Genomic DNA, 8,051 nt, shown 5'->3' with positions numbered 1-8,051 from the left:
TCCAGCTTCCCGTGGCCCTATTACACGACCTCGTTCAAACTCAGTAAGATGATCATAATGGCGTCTCTGTCTCCCCAAAGGCATTCTTGACTAAGATCAAATCTCCACGTCCAACCTAGAAGGTAACGAACGCTCACAACCGTCACGCCGTGTATTTACAGCAAACCTGATTTTCACCCTCATAGTGCCGCTACTAACACCACTCTTATGCGACTGGCGCGAAATTTAAAAAGACATTATTTTTCACATGTAAAAACACGCCTACCAACTTTCGTTTATCTCGCACAACTGCTTGTAGTGTTGCGATTTTTTCCGTCGGTGTATGTTCAAGAATTCTGCAGCAAACGGATGTTAACGATATTGGTCTGTTATTTTGCAAGTCTGTCCTATTACTGTTCTTATACACTACTGGCCATTAAAATTGCTACACCAAGAAGAAATGCAGATGATAAACGGGAATTCATTGGACAAATATATTATACTAGAACTGACATGTGACTATATTTTCACGCAGTTTGGGTGCATAGATCCAGAGAAATCAGTACCCAGAACAACCACCTCTGGCCGTAATAACGGCCTTGATACGCCTGGGCATTAAGTCAAACAGAGCTTGGATGGCGTGTACAGGTGCAGCTGCCCATGCAGCTTCAACACGATACCACAGTTCATCAAGAGTAGTGACTGGCGTATTGTGACGAGCCAGTTGCTCGGCCACCATTGACCAGGCCTTTTCAGTTGGTGAGAGATCTGGAGAATGTGCTGGCCAGGGCAGCCGTCGAAAATTTTCTGTATCCAGAAAGGCCCGTACAGGACCTGCAACATGCTGCATTATCCTGCTGAAATGTAGGGTAGAGCCACGGGTCGTAACGCATCTGAAATGTAACGTCCACTGTTCAAAGTGCCGTCAATGCGAACAAGAGTTGACCGAGACGTGTAACCAATGGCACCCCATACCATCACGCTGGGTGATACGCCAGTATGGCGATGACGAATACACGCTTTCAGTGTGCATTCACCGTGATGTCGCCAAACACGGATGCGACCATCATGATGCTGTAAACAGAACATGCATTCATCCGAAAAAATGACGTTTTCCCATTCGTGCACCCAGGTTCGTCGTCGAGTACACCATAGCACGCGCTCTTGACTGTGATGCAGCGTCAAGGGTAACCGAGCTGATAGTCCATGCTGCTGCAAACGTCGTTGACTCAGGGATCGAGACGTGGCTGCACGATCCGTTACAGCCATACGGATAAGATGCCTGTCATCTAGACTGCTAGCGATACGAGGCCGTTGGGATCGAGCACGGCGTTCCGTATTACCTTCCTGAACCCACCGATTCCATATTCTGCTAACAGTCATTGGATCTCGACCAACGCGAGCAGCAATGTCGCGATAGGCTACAATCCTACCTTTATCAAAGTCGGAAACGTTGTGGTACGCATTTCTCCTCCTTACACGTGGCATCACAACAACGTTTCACCAGACAACGCCGGTCAACTGCTGTTTGTGTATGAGAAATCTGTTGGAAACTTTCCTCATGTCAGCACGTTGTAGATGTCGCCACCGGCGACAATGTTGTGTTAATGCTCTGGAAAGCTAATCTTTTGCATATCACAGCATCATCTTCCTGTCGGTTAAATTTCGCGTTTGTAGCACGTCATCTTCGTAGTGTAGCAGTCTTAATGGCCAGTAGTGTATATAGGAGTCACTTTTTTCCAGTCACTTGGGACTTTGCGTTAGGCTAGAGATTCACGATAAATGTAATCTAAGTAAGGGGCCAATGCCGTAGAGTACTGTTTGTGAAACCGAATCGGTATTCCGTCAGGACCTGGCGACTTATTTGTTACCAAATCTTCCAGCTGCTTATCTAGGCCAGGGATGTCCATTAGCATGGTGTCGACACTAGAGTTTAACGACTGTATGTTTCTACGATCCTCCTGCGTGAAAAATTTCTTAAACATGAAATTTAAAACTTCAGCATTCCATTTGTTGTTTTCTACTAGCACACCAGGCTGGTCAACGACTGAGCAGAAGCTTCGCCGTACTTAGCGGTTTTACGTAGGACCAGAATAGTCTCGCGATCTCTTCAAGATAATTTGTTAAGGTATGACGGTGACAGCTGTATGCTCGAGCATCGATCTTCCCACAGACGCACGAATCTCTACTAACCTTTACTTGTCGTTAGCCCGCTCTCTGTCGAACTGAGAGTGCAACAGTCTTTGCTTCCTCATCATTTTCCGCAATGTATTTTTTCCATCCTTCATTCACTTACTAGGCACATACTTTTGCACAGCACGATTTACAATCTAAAATACTCACATCAAAAAAAGTTTTGAATCACCTCGGTTCCTAGAGTTCCGGAACCTGTACAGAAAACTGGAATAGAGATCAACATAAACATCGTTTCCGCCCTTTTTATTGCTCATAAAAACCACACATTGCATAACAGGATACCCCAGTCAGAATTAGAAAACATCAAACAACAAGTACAACAAATACAGGAACAAAATAATGTGCAATCAGAAGAAGAAGAAAATACAGTAATGGACTCAAACATCCCAGAGCAAACAAACAAAGAACAACACACATCAATTAAACAATCAGAGGAAAACGAAATCTTAAGACAGCCACCAGAACAAGTACAAATAGAACACGAAGTGACACACATGTTAGATATAGAAGAAAATTTTCAGCTGACATATATAGAATACAAAGACACAAATACAGACATTAGACCATTCTTGCACAGACCGCCAAATAACCCACAAGTCGAAACAATAATAAAAACTATCAACACAATCATACACAACAAAATAAATGAAAACACATCTATGGAAGAGTTACAACTACTGGTTTATATAAGAGCACTCACTACACTAAATATACACACTAGGCAGAGATCAGAACCAACCAACACACAGAAGAAACCCACAAAACCAGCATGGCAACACAGGTTACAGATCAGAATAGAAAAACTGAGAAAAGACATCGGACAGCTAACACAATTTATAAGAAATGAAATGTCAGAAAAAAAACGAAAAAGGTTAGGTAAAATCTCACAACAAGAAGCGATAGAGCAATTAGATGAAAAGAAGCAGAAATTACAAGCATTGGCCAAACGACTTAGAAGATACAAAAAAAGTGAAAATAGAAGGAAACAAAACCAAACATTCAACACAAACCAAAAGAAATTTTACCAGACAATAGATAACACACACATTAAAATAGACAATCCACCAAACATAACAGGCATGGAACACTCCTGGAGCAAAATATGGTCAAACCCGGTACAACATAACAGGCATGCACGGTGGATACAAGCAGAAACAGACTCATACAAGATGATACCACAAATGCCCGAGCAATTAATTCTAGGCACAATTGGAAAGCCCCTGGAAATGATAAAATAGCAAATTTCTGGCTAAAGAAGTTCACCTCAACACATTCACATCTAACTAAATTATTTAACAGTTACATTGAAGACCCGTACACATTCCCTGATACACTTACACATGGAATAACCTATCTGAAACCTAAAGGTCAAGCAGACACAGCAAACCCAGCTAAATATCGCCCCATAACATGCCTACCAACAATATACAAAATTTTAACTTCAGTCATTACACAGAAATCATTGACACATACAACACAGAACAAAATTATAAATGAAGAACAAAAAGGCTGTTGCAAAGGAGCACGAGGATGTAAAGAGCAACTGATAATAGATGCAGAGGTGACATATCAAGCTAAAACTAAACAAAGGTCGCTACACTACGCATACATTGATTACCAAAAAGCTTTTGATAGTGTACCCCACTCATGGTTACTACAGATATTGGAAATATACAAAGTAGATCCTGAATTGATACAGTTCCTAAACATAGTAATGAAAAACTGGAAAACCACACTTAATATCCAAACAAATTTGGATAATATCACATCACAGCCAATACAGATTAAGCTTGGAATATACCAAGGAGACTCATTAAGTCCTTTCTGGTTCTGCCTTGCTCTGAACCCACTATCGAACATGCTAAATAATACAAATTATGGATACAATATTACTGGAACATACCCACACATTTGCTATACATTGATGATCTAAAACTACTGGCAGCAACAAATCGACAACTCAACCAATTACTAAAGATAACAGAAGTATTCCGCAATGATATAAATATGGCTTTTGGAACAGACAAATGTAAGAAAAATAGCATAGTCAAGGGAAAACACACTAAACAAGAAGATTACATAATGGATAACCGCAGCGACTGCATAGAAGCAATGGAAAAAACAGATGCCTATAAATATCTAGGATACAGACAAAAAATAGTAATAGATAATACAAATATTAAAGAAGAACTAAAAGAAAAATATAGACAAAGACTAACAAAAATACTGAAAACAGAATTGACAGCAAGAAACAAGACAAAAGCTATAAATACTTATGCTATACCAATATTGGCCTACTCATTTGGGGTAGTGAAATGGAGTAACACAGACCTAGAAGCACTCAATACACTTACACGTTCACAATGCCACAAATATAGAATACATCACATACATTCAGCATCAGAAAGATTCACATTAAGCAGAAAGGAAGGAGGAAGGGGATTTATCGACATAAAAAACCTACATTATGGACAGGTAGACAATTTAAGAAAATTCTTTGTAGAAAGCGCAGAAACTAGCAAAATACACAAAGCAATCACTCATATAAATACATCGGCTACACCACTGCAATTTCATAACCACTTCTACAACCCTTTAGATCACGTAACATCAACAGATACGAAGAAAGTAAATTGGAAAAAGAAAACACTACACGGCAAGCACCCGTATCATCTGACACAGCCACACATCGATCAAGACGCATCCAACACATGGCTAAGAAAAGGCAATATATACAGTGAGACGGAAGGATTCATGATTGCAATACAGGATCAAACAATAAACACCAGATATTACAGCAAGCATATTATTAAAGATCCCAATACCACAACAGATAAATGCAGACTTTGCAAACAACAAATAGAAACTGTAGATCACATCACAGGCGGATGTACAATACTAGCAAATACAGAATACCCCAGAAGACATGACAATGTAGCAAAAATAATACATCAGCAACTTTCCATACAACATAAACTAATAAAACAACATGTTCCCACATACAAGTATGCACCACAAAATGTACTGGAGAACGATGAATACAAATTATACTGGAACAGAACCATTATAACACATAAAACAACACCACATAACAAACCTGACATCATACTCACCAATAAAAAGAAGAAATTAACACAACTAATCGAAATATCCATACCCAATACAACAAATATACAAAAGAAAACAGGAGAAAAAATTGAAAAATCCATCCAACTGGCTGAGGAAGTCAAAGACATGTGGCATCAGGATAAAGTTGACATCATACCAATTATACTATCAACTACAGGAGTCATACCACACAATATCCACCAATACATCAATGCAATACAGCTACATCCAAACATATATATACAACTACAGAAATCTGTAATTATTGATACTTGTTCAACTACCCGAAAGTTCCTAAATGCAATATAACATATACCGTACAGTTAAAAGGAAGTGAAGCTTGATAAAGGTCCGCGTCACTCCATTCTTAACCAGACGTAACGTCTGAGAAAGTAAAGATAATAATAATAATAATAATAATCGGTCGGAGGATGGCATTCACGCATCGTACAGCCGTTACGGCGCCTTCCATGACCACCAGAGAGTACATCGGCCCCATGTAATGCCACCCCAAAACAGCAGGGAACCTCCATCTTGCTGCACTCGCTGGGCAGTGTGTTTAAGGCGTTGAGCCTGACCGGGTTGCCTGCAAGCACGTCTCCGACGATTGTCTGGTTGAAGGTAGACATGACACTCATCGGTGAAGAGAACGTGATGCCAATGCTGAGAGGTCCATCCGGCATGTTGTTGGGGCCATCGGTACCGCGCTGCACGGTGTCGTGGTTGCAAAGATGGACCTCGCGATGCACGTCGGGAGTGAAGACGTGCATCGTGCAGGTTACTGTGCACAGTTTGAGTCGTAACAGGACGTCCTGTGGCTGCACGAAAAGCATTATTCAACATGTTGGCGTTGCTGTCAGAGTTCCTCCGAGCCATAATCCGTAGGCAGCGGTCATCCATTGCCGTAGTAGCCCCCGGGCGGCCTGAGCGAGACATGTCATCGACAGTTCGCGTGTCTCTGTATGTATTCTATATCCGAACAACATCGCTTTCGTTTACTCCGAGTCGCCTTGACACTTCCCTTGTTGAGAGCCCTTCCTGGCACAAACTATCAATGTGGACCGCTGTATTGACGGTCTAGGCACGGTTGAACTACAGACAACACGAGCCGTGTACCTCCTTTGTGGTGGAATGACTGGAACGGATCGGCTGTCGGACCCCGTCTGTCTAATAGGCGCTGCTCATGCACGGTTGCTCACATCTTTGGTCGGTTTTAGTGATATCTTTAAACAGTCAAAGGTACTGTGTATGTGATACGATATCCACAGTCAACGTTTATCTCCAGGAGTTCTGGGAACAGGGGTCACGCAAATTTTTTTATGTGTGTATTTCCATTGTATGTGCGCTCTCGAACTAGCTGCTCAAGACAGTTTTCGAAAAAACGTGTTCAACAGTAGTTCGCAAGGCTACTTATGTGGAAACCTTGTAACGAATCCATAGGTGTCCTAGTCTACGCTCGGAACTAATACTGCACGGTTTGGGTACTTCCGCACTACTGAGCGTAGACCTTCTTTGAATAACTCTGTCTCGACGGAATCGGGAGGCCGGTAATAACATCCAACATTACCTTCTTTTCACCTAGACCTGTCATACATTACCAGATAACTTCACAGCCACACTCAAATCCGACTTCAGTAGAAACATTTTTGTAGCCCTCGGTAAACGCTTCCCCTTCAGTGGCGTTTAATATGTCTTTTCGATACACGTTTCATGCATCGCTAAACATTTCAGAGCTTTATACTTCGAGTTTCAGACATTTGAGTGTGACGAATTTCCGAGGGGGCAGTAAAGGCGAAATATTAGGGATACGCGATGTCTGTTCTTTCTGACATGTTTCAATAAACAGACAACACGCTTTCATATAACTGATTCGCCTCTACGAGCAGTGAATCTACCACACTGAGTGCGGACGCACAGTTGCGTTCGACCTGCCGCGGGAATCTCAGAGTAGGGAGAGTGGAGGGCACGGCCGGGGACTGCCGGTAGGGGGCGTGGGCGGGCTGGGGGGTGCCGAGGCGGCACTCGGCGCCGCGTCCGGCTGCCACAGTGGATCACGCTACGGCTAGTCAGCAGGAGCCCCGGGTTCGAGTCCCACTGTGGCATACATTTTCCCGCATCGCCGCTGATTCCGCGTAAGGTCCCAGGGCAGCTTACCTTAATAGTTCCTTCCATTTCCTTTCTCCTCACTTCACCTTCAGTCTACATAAAAAGGCGAAATAGCGTGCGGCTGTTTGGCGTAGCGAAGATGAGCCGGAAGACACAGACGACCTCCGTATACAGGTTGCACGAGAAATATTAGGCACTGACATCGGTAAGGTAGACATTGGTAGGAGTTATTGGATGGTGCGTAGATTACAAGGTGCTTCGAAATCTCGTCTAATAATTGTCAAGTTTGTATCACACCGAAAAAGGACGCAGTTCTTCAGCCACAAGAAAAAAAAATAGCAAGGACAGGGCTTGCAATAAGACAAGATCTTACAAAGTACCGTATAAGGATTTAAAACAGCGCCACTTCCCATTTCGGCCTTCAGAATATACGGACTCTGGACGGCAGCGTAATTAAGACAGCCCCTGAAAAGAATGCATTTACAAACGTGTCAGGACTGAACAGCATCAAGAGAAACTACGCGAGCCAAAGCGAAAACTTAACACCTCTCACATTAATTTAATACTAATCTTTTGCAACATCTCTCCTTCTCTGAATACTATCTTGAAATCGTATCAACTCTGCGACTATCTCTGCTTCTGTGCCTTTACCTATTGTTCTT

Source organism: Schistocerca cancellata, unplaced genomic scaffold (genome assembly GCF_023864275.1).
Source record: "Schistocerca cancellata isolate TAMUIC-IGC-003103 unplaced genomic scaffold, iqSchCanc2.1 HiC_scaffold_1092, whole genome shotgun sequence".
NCBI classification, from domain to species: domain Eukaryota; kingdom Metazoa; phylum Arthropoda; class Insecta; order Orthoptera; family Acrididae; genus Schistocerca; species Schistocerca cancellata.
The sequence above is the reverse complement of the archived record's forward strand: the minus strand, read 5'-3'. Positions refer to the sequence as shown.